We start from the raw sequence: 10,000 nt of genomic DNA on the forward strand, positions 1-10,000 counted from the left end.
ATGTGGAATTAAATGTGGAATAGAATGGATTGGAATGTGGAATGCAATGTGGAATGGAATGGAATGGAACGTGGAATGGAACAGAAAGGAATGTGGAATGGAAAGGAATGGAATGTGGAATGGAATTTGGAATGGAAAGGAATGGAATGTGGAATTGAATGTGCAATGGAAAGGAATGGAATGTGGAATGCAGTGAAATGGAATGTGTAATGAGATGGAATGGAATGTGGAATGGAATGTGGAAAGGAATGGAATGGTATGTGGAATGGAATGTGTAATGGAATGTGGAATGGAATGGAACGGAATGGAAAGGAATTTGAAACGGAATCAAATGGAATGTTAAATGCAATGAAATGGAATGTGGAATGGAATTGTATGGAATGTGGAATGGAATAGAAGGGAATACGGGATGGAACGTGGAAAGGAATGGAATGTGGAATGGAAAAGAATGGAGTGGAATACGGAATGGAATTGAATGTGGAATGGAAAGGAATGGAATGTGGAATGGAAAGTGGAATAGAATGGAATGGAATGTGAACTGCAATGGAATGGAATATCGAAAGGAATCGAATGCAATGTGGAATGGAATGTGGAATGGAATGTAAAGGATTGTGGAATGGGATGGAATGGAATGTGGAATGGAATGTGGAATGGAATTGAATGGAATGTGGAATGGAATGGGAAGGTATCTGGAATGGAATGGAATGGAATGTGGAATGGAACGTGGAATGAAATCGAACGGAATGTGGAATGAAATTTGGAATGGAAAAGAATGGAATGTGGAATTTAATGTGGAATGGAAAGGAATGGTATGTTGAATGGAATGTGGAACGCAATGAAATGGAATGTGGAATGAGATGGAGTGGAATGTGGAATGGAATGTGGAACGGAATGCAATGGCAGGTGGAATGGAATGTGGAATGCTTGAAATTTAATGTGGAATGGAAAGGAATGGAATTAGAACGGAATGTGGAATGCAACGTAATGGAAAGTGTAATGGAATATGGAATGGGATGGAATGGAATGTGTAATGTAATGTGGAATGGAATGGAATGGAATGCAGAATGGAATGTGGAATTGAATGGAATGGAATGTGGAATGGAACGTGCAATGGAATGGAATGGAATGTGGAATGGTATGTGGAATGGAATGTGAAATGCAACGGAATGGAACGTGGGATGGAATGGAATGGAATGTGTAATGGTATAGAATGGAATGTGGAATGGAACGTGTACTGGAATGGATTGTGTAATGGAATGGAATGGAATTGAATGGTATACGGAATGGAATTGAATGTGGAATGGAATGGAATGGAATGTGGAATGGAATGGAATGCAATATGTACTGCAATGGAATGGAATGTCAAAAGGAATGGAATGGAATGTGGAATGGAATGTGAAATGTGATGGAATGGAACGTGTAATGGAATGCTGAAAGGAATGGAATGGACTGCAGAATGGAATGTGGAATTGAATGTAATGGAATGTGAAATGGAATGTGGAATGGAATGGAATGGAATGTGGAATGGTATGTGGAAGGGAACGGGGAATGAAATGGAATGGAACGTGGAATGGAATGGATTGGAAAGCTGAATGGAATGTGGAATGTAATGGAATGGAATGCAATGTGGAATGGAATGGAATGGAAAGGAATGGAATGTGAATTGGAACGTGGAACGGAATGGAATGGAACAGGGAATAGAATGGAATGGAAGGTGAAATGGAATGGAATGGAACTTCGAATGGAATGGAACGGAGTGTGGAATTGAATGGAATGGAGTGTGGAATGTAATGGAAATGAAAGTGGAATTCAAAGGAATAGAATGTGGAATGCAATTGAATGGAATATCGAATGGAATGTATTGGAATACAGAATTGAATGTGGAATGAAATGGAAAGGAATGTTGATGCAATGGAAAGAATGTGGAATGGAATGTGGAATGCAGTGAAATGGAATGTGGAATGGAATGGAATGGAATGTGGAATGGAATGTGGAAAGGAAAGGAATAGAATATGGAATGGAATGTATAAAGCTTGGAATGGAATGTGGAATGGAATGGAATGGAATGTGGAATGGAATGTGGAATGGAATGGAATATAGTGTAGAATGGAATCTCGAATGCAATGGAATGGAATGTGGAATGGAATATGGAATGGAATGGAGTGGAATGGAATGGAATGTGGAATGGAATGTGGAATGGCATGGAGTGGAATGGAATGGAAGCAAATGTGGAATGGAACGTGGAATGGAATGGAGTCGAATGGAATGGAATCAAATGTGGAATGGAACGTGGAATGGAATGGAGTGGAATGGAAAGAAATGTCGAATGGAATGGAATGAACTGTGGAATGGAATATAATGTGAAATGCGATGTGGAATGCAATGGAATGGAATGTGGAATGGAGTGTTGAATGGAATGTGGAATGGAATGTGGAATGGAATGGAATGAAATGTGGAATGGAATGTGGAATGAAATGTGGAATGGAATGTGGAATGAAATGTGGAATGGAATGTGGAATAGAATGTGGAATGGAATGGAATGGAATGTGGATTGGAATATGGAATGGAAAGGAATGTGCAATGGAATGGAGTGGAATGCAATGTGGAATGGAATGGAATGGAATGTGGAAAGGAATAGAATTCAATGTGGAATGGAATGGAAAGGAACATAGAAGGGAATGGAATGGAAAGTGGAATGGAATTGAATGGAATCGAATGTGGAATAGAATGGAGTGGAAGGTGGAATGGAAGGGAATGGAATTGAATGGAATGTGAAATGGAATTAAATTGAATGTGGAATGGAAGAGAATGGAATGGAATGATATGTGGAAAGGAACGGAATGGAATATGGAATGTAATGTGGAAATGAATGGAATGGTATTAGGAATGGAATGTGGAATGGAATGGAAAGACACGTGGAATGAAATGGAACAGAAAGTGTAATGAAATGAGGAATGGAACGTGGAATAGAATGGAATGGAACGTGGAATGGAATGGAATGGAATGTGGAATGGAATGGAATGGAATGGAATGTGGAATGGAAGGGAATGTAATGTCGAATGGTATGGAATGCAATGTGGAATGGAATGGAATGAGGAATGGAATTTAGTGGAATAGAATATGAAATGGAATGGAATACAATGTGGAATGGCATAGAATGGAATGTAATGGAATGTGGAAAGGAATGGAATGTAATGTGGAATGGAATGTGGAATGGAAAGTGGAATGGAACAGAATGGAATGTGGAATTGAAGGTGGAATGGAATAGAGTGGAATCTGGAGTGGAATTTAATGGCTTCTGGAATGGAATGGAATGGAAAGGAATGTGGAAAGGAAAGCAGAATTAAATGGAATGGAATCTGGATTTGAATGGAATGGAGTGTGGAATTGAACGTGGAATGGAATGGAAAGGAAAGGAATGGAATGTGGAATGGAATGTGGAATGCATTGTAATGGAATTGAATGGAATCTGGAAAGGAAAGTGGAATGGAATGGAATGGAATGTGCAATGGAATGTGGAATGGAATGCGGAATGGAATGGAATGGAATGTGGAATGGAATGGAATGGAACGTGGAATGGAACTTGGAATGGAATGTAGAATGGAATGTGCAATGGAATGGAATGTGGAATGGAATGGAATGGAATCTGGAATGTAACGTGGAATGGAATGGAATGGAATGGAAAGGAATGGAATGGAATTGAATGTGGAATGGAATGTGGAATGGAATGTGGAATGGAATGTGGAATGGAATGGAATGGAAAGTGTATTGGAATGTGGAATGATACGGAATGAAATGGAATGTAGAATGGAATTTGGGAAGGAATAGAATGGAATTGAATGGAAATTGAAATGAATTGTGGAATGGAATGGAAAGAAATGTGAAAAGGAATGGAATGGAAAGGAATGTGGAATGGAATGAAATGGGATGTGAAAGGAATGGCATAGAAATTAATGTGGAATGGAATGGAATGGAATTTGGAATAGAATGGAATGGAATGTGGAATAGAATGGAATGGATTGTGGAATGGTATGGAATGGAATGGAACTTGGAATGGAAGGGAATGGAACGTGAAAGCGAATGGAATGGAAATTTGAATGAAATAGAATGGAACGTGGAATGGAATGGAATATAATGGAACGTGGAATGGAATGGAAGGGAATGGAATGTGGAATGTGATGGAATTGAAAGAGGAATGCAAAGGAATGGAATGTGGTATGGAATGGAATGGCATGGAACCTGAAATGGAATGTGCAATGGATTGGCACGCAATGCTGAATGAAATGGAAAGGATTGTGGAATCAAATGAGGTATGGAATGGAATGGAATGTTGAATGGAAAGTGGAATGGAATGCAATGGAATGTAGAATGGAATAGATTGGAATTTGGAATGGAAAGTGCATTGGAATGGAATGGAATGTGGAATGGAATGGAATGGAATGTTGAATGGAATAGAACCGACGTGAAATGGAATGGGGAATTTAACGTGGAATTGAAAGTGAAATGGAATGTGCAAAGGAAAGCGGAATGGAATGGAATGGAATGTGGAATGAAATGTGGAATAGAATGGATTGGAATGTGGAATGCAATGTGGAATGGAATGGAATGGAACGTGGAATGGAACGGAAAGGAATGTGGAATGGAATGGAATGGAATATGGAATGGAATTTGGAATGGAAAGGAATGGAACGTGGAATTGAATGTGGAATGGAAAGGAATGGAATGTGGAATGCAATGAAATGGAATGTGGAATGAGATGGAATGGAATGTGGAACGGAATGAAATGGTATGTGGAATTGAATGTGGAATGGAATGGAATGGAACGGATTGGAATTAGTAACGGAATCGAATGGAATGTTAAATGCAATGGAATGGAATGTGGAATGGAATAGAATGGAATACGGGATGGAACGTGGAAAGGAATGGAATGTGGAATTGAAAGGAATGGAATGGAATACGGAATGGAATTGAATGGGGAATGGAAGGGAATGTAATGTGGAATGGAATGTGGAATAGAATGGAATGGAAAGTGAACTGCAATGGAATGGAATGTCGAAAGGAATCGAATGCAATGTGGAATGGAATGTGGAATGGAATGTAAAGGATTGTGGAATGGAATGGAATGGAATGTGGAATGGAATGTGGAATGGAATTGAATGGAATGTGGAATGGAATGGAAAGGAATCTGCAATGGAATGGAATGGAATGTGTAAGGGAACGTGGAATGAAATTGAAGGGAATGTGGAATGGAATTTGGAATAGAAAAGAATGGAATGTGGAATTCAATTTGGAATGGAAAGGAACGGTATGTGGAATGGAATGTGAAATGCAATGAAATGGAATGTAGAAAGAGATGGGATGGAATGTGGAATGGAATGTGGAACGGAATGCAATGACATATGGAATGGAATGTGGAATGCTTGGAATTTAATGTGGAGTGGAATGGAATGGAATTAGAATGGAATGTGGAATGCAACGTAACGGAAAGTGTAATGGAATATGGACTGGGATGGAATGGAATGTGTAATGGAATGTGGAATGGAATGTGTAATCGAATGGAATGGAATGTGGAATGGTAAGGGGAACGGAATGTGAAATGCAACGGAATGGAATGTGGAATGGAATGGAATGGAATGTGTAATGGTTTAGAATGGAATGTGGAATGGAACGTGTACTGGAATGGAATGTGGAATGGAATGGAATGGAATTGAATGGTATACGGAATGGAATTGAATGTGGAATGGAATGGAATGGAATGTTGAATGGAATGTGGAATGGAATGGAATGCAATGTGTACTGCAATGGAATGGAATGTCAAAAGGAATGGAATGGAATGAGGAATGGAATGTGAAATGGGATGGAATGGAATGTGTAATGGAATGTTGAATGGAATGGAATGGACTGCAGATTGGAATGTGGAATTGAATGTAATGGAATGTGGAATGGAATGTGGAATGGAATGGAATGGAATGTGGAATTGTATGTGGAAGGGAACGTGGAATAAAATGGAATGGAATGTGGAATGGAATGGAATGGAAAGCTTAATGGAATGTGGAATAGAATGGAATGGAATGCAAGGTGGAATGAAATGGAATGGAGTGGAATGGAATGTGAAATGGAAAGTGGAATGGAATGGAATGGAACATGGAATAGAATGGAATGCAAGGTGAAATTGAATGGAATGGAACTACGAATGGAATGGAACGGAATGTGGAATTGAATGGAATGGAATGTGGAATGTAATGGAAAGAAAGTGGAATTCAAAGGAATGAAATGTAGAATGGAATTGAATGGAATGTCGAATGGAACGTATTGGAATGCGGAATGGAATATGGAATGAAATGGAATGGAATGCTAATGCAATGGGAAGAATGTGGAATGGAATGTGGAATGCAATGAACTGGAATGTGGAATGGAATGGAATGGAATGTGTAATGGAATGTGGAAAGGAAAGGAATGGAATATGGAATGGAATGTGTAAAGCTTGGAATGGAATGTGGAATGGAATGGAATGGAATGTGGAATGGAATGTGGAACGGGATGGAATCTAGTGTAGAATGGAATCACGAATGCAATGGAATGGAATGTGGAATGGAATATGGAATGGAATGGAGTGGAATGGAATGGAATGTGGAATGGAATGGAGAGTAATGGAATGGAAGCAATTGTGGAATGGAACGTGGAATGGAATGGAGTCGAATGGAATGGAATCAAATGTGGAATGGAACGTAGAATGGAATGGAGTGGAATGGAACGCAATGTGGAATGGAATGGAATGGACTGTGGAATGGAATATAATGTGAAATGCGATGTGGAATGCAATGAAATGGAATGTGGAATGGAATGTTGGATGGAATGTGGAATGGAATGTGGAATGGAATAGAATGGAATGTGGAATGGAATATGGAATTGAATGGAGTACAATGGAATGGAATGTGGAATGGAATGGAGTGGAATGGAATGGAAGCAAATGTGGAATGGAACGTGGAATGGAATGGAGTGGAATGGAACGGAATCAAATATGGAATGGAACGTGGAATGGAATGGAGTGGAATGGAACGCAATGTGGAGTGGAATGGAACGCAATGTGGAATGGCATGGAATGGACTGTGGAATGGAATATAATGTGAAATGCGATGTGGAATGCAATGGAATGGAATGTGGAATGGAATGTTGAATGGAATGTGGAATGGAATGCGGAATGGAATGGAATGGAATGTGGAAGGAATGTGGAATAGAATGTGGAATGGAATGTGGATTGGAATATGGAATGGAATGGAATGGAATGTGGAATGGAATGGAATGGAATGCAATGTGTAATGGAATGGAATGGAATGTGGAAATGAATGGAATTGAATGTGGAATGGAATGGAACGGAACATAGAATAGAATGGAATGGAACGCGGAATGGAATTGAATGGAGTCGAATATGGAATAGATTGGAGTGGAAGGTGGAATGGAAGGGAATGGAATTGAATGGAATGTGAAATGGAATTAAATTGAATGTGGAATGGAAGAGAATGGAATGCAATGATATGCGGAAAAGAACGGAATGGAATATGGAATGGAATGTGGAAAAGAATGGAATGGTATTTGGAATGGAACGTGGAATGGAATGGAAAGACATGTGGAATAAAATGGAACAGAATGTGAAGTGAAATGAGGAATGGAACGTGGAATAGAATGGAATGCAACGTGGAATGTAATGGAATGGAATGTGGAATGGAATGGAATGGAATGGAATGGAATGGAATGTGGAATGGAAGGGAATGAAATGTGGAATGGAATAGAATGCAATGTGGAATGGAATGGAATCAAGAATGGAAATGAATGGAATGGAATGTGAAATGGAATGGAATGGAATACAATGTGGAATGGAATAGAATGGAATGTAATGGAATGTGGAAAGGCACGGAATGTAATGTGGAATGGAATGTGGAATGGAAAGTGGAATGGAATAGAATGGAATGTGGAATGGAAAGTGGAATGGAATGGAGTGGAATCTGGAGTGGAATTGAATTGCTTGTGGAATGGAATGGAATGGAAAGGAATGTCAAATGGAAAGCGGAATTAAATGGAATGGAATGGGGATTCGAATGGAATGGAATCTGGAATTGAACGTGGAATTGAATGGAAAGGAAATGAATGGAATGTGGAATGGAATGTGGAATGCAATGGAATGGAATTGAATGCAATCTAGAAAGGAAGGTGGAATGGAATGGAATGTGGAATGGAATGTGGAATGGAATGCGGAATGGAATGGAATAGAATGTGGAATGGAATGGAATGGAACGTGGAATGGAACTTGGAATGGAACGTAGAATGGAATGTGCAATTGAATGGAATCTGGAATGTAACGTGGAATGGAATGGAATGGAATGGAAAGGAATGGAATGGAATGTGGAATAGAATGGAAAGGAAAGTGTATTGGAATGTGGAATGATATGCAATGAAATGGAATGTAGATTGGAATTTGGGAAGGAATGGAATGGAATGGAAATTGAAATGAATTGTGGAATGCAATGGAATTGAACGTGAAAAGCATTGTAATGGAATGGAATGTGGAATGGAATGTGGAATGGAATTGAATGTAATGGAATGTGCAATGGAAAGTGGAATGGAATGGAATGTAACATGGAATGGATTATGGAATGCTTCGTGGAACGGAATGGACTGGTATTGAATGGAATTTGGAAAAGATTGGAATGGAATGGAATGTGGAATTGAATGGAATGGAATGTGGTATGGTATACTAAATGGAATGGAATGAAATTTGGAGTGGTATATGAAATGGAAGGGAATGAAATTTGGAATGGAACATGGAATGGAACTTCAAATGGATCATGAAATGGATTGTGGAATTTAGTGGAATGGAACGTGGAATGGAACGTCAAATAGAACGTGGAATAGAAGGTGGACAGGAATGGAATGCAATGTGGAATTGAATTGAATGTGGATTGGAATGGAATGTAGAATCGATTGGAATGGAATGTGGAATGGTTTGGAATCTGAAATGGTATGTGGAATGGAATTCAATGGACTTTGGAATGGAATGTGGAATGGAATGGAAAGTGGAATGGAATGGAATGGAATGTGGAATGGAATGGAATGAATGTGGAATGGAATGGAATGGAATGGAATGTGGAATGGAATGGAATGTGGAATGGAATTTGCAATGGATTGTGGAATGGAATTGAATGGAATTTGGAATGGATTGCAATGGAATGTGGAATGGAATGTGTTATGTAATGGAATAGAATATGAAATGGAGTGGAATGGAAAGTGGGATGGAATGCAGAATGGAATGGGGTGGAATGTGGAATGCAATGGAATGTAATGGACTGTGAAATGGAAATAGAATTGAATGTTTAATTGAATGTAATGGAACGTGGAATGGAATGTGGAAAGGAATGGAATGGAATGTAGAATGGATGGTGGAATGAAACGTGGGATGGTATGTGGAATGGAATGTGGAAAGGAATGTGAAATGGAATGTGGAATGGAATGGAAAGGAATGGAATGGAATGGAATGGAATGGAATGTGTAATGGAATCGAAAGGAATGGAACGTGGAATGGAATGGAATGGAATGGAATGGAATGGAAAGGTACCTGGGATTGAAAGTGGAATAGAATGAAATGGAACGCAGAATGGTATATGAAATGGAATGGAATAAAATGTGGAATAGAACGTGGAATGGAACGTGGAATGGAAAGTGGAATGGAACGTGGAGTGGCACGTAGAATGGAATGTGGAATGGAATGGAATGGAATGTTTAATGGAATGTGGAATGGAATTGAATGGAAGGTGGAATGGAATTGAATGGAATGTGGAATCGAATGGAATGGAACGTTGAATCGAATGTGGATAGGAATGGAGTGGACTGTGGAATTGATTGGAGTTGAATGTGGAATGGAATGCGGAATTGTTTGGGATGTGGGATGGTATGCAGAATGGAATGCAATGGAATGCAGAATGGAATGGAATCGAATGGAATGTGG

Source organism: Pongo pygmaeus, chromosome Y (genome assembly GCF_028885625.2).
Source record: "Pongo pygmaeus isolate AG05252 chromosome Y, NHGRI_mPonPyg2-v2.0_pri, whole genome shotgun sequence".
NCBI lineage: Eukaryota > Metazoa > Chordata > Mammalia > Primates > Hominidae > Pongo > Pongo pygmaeus.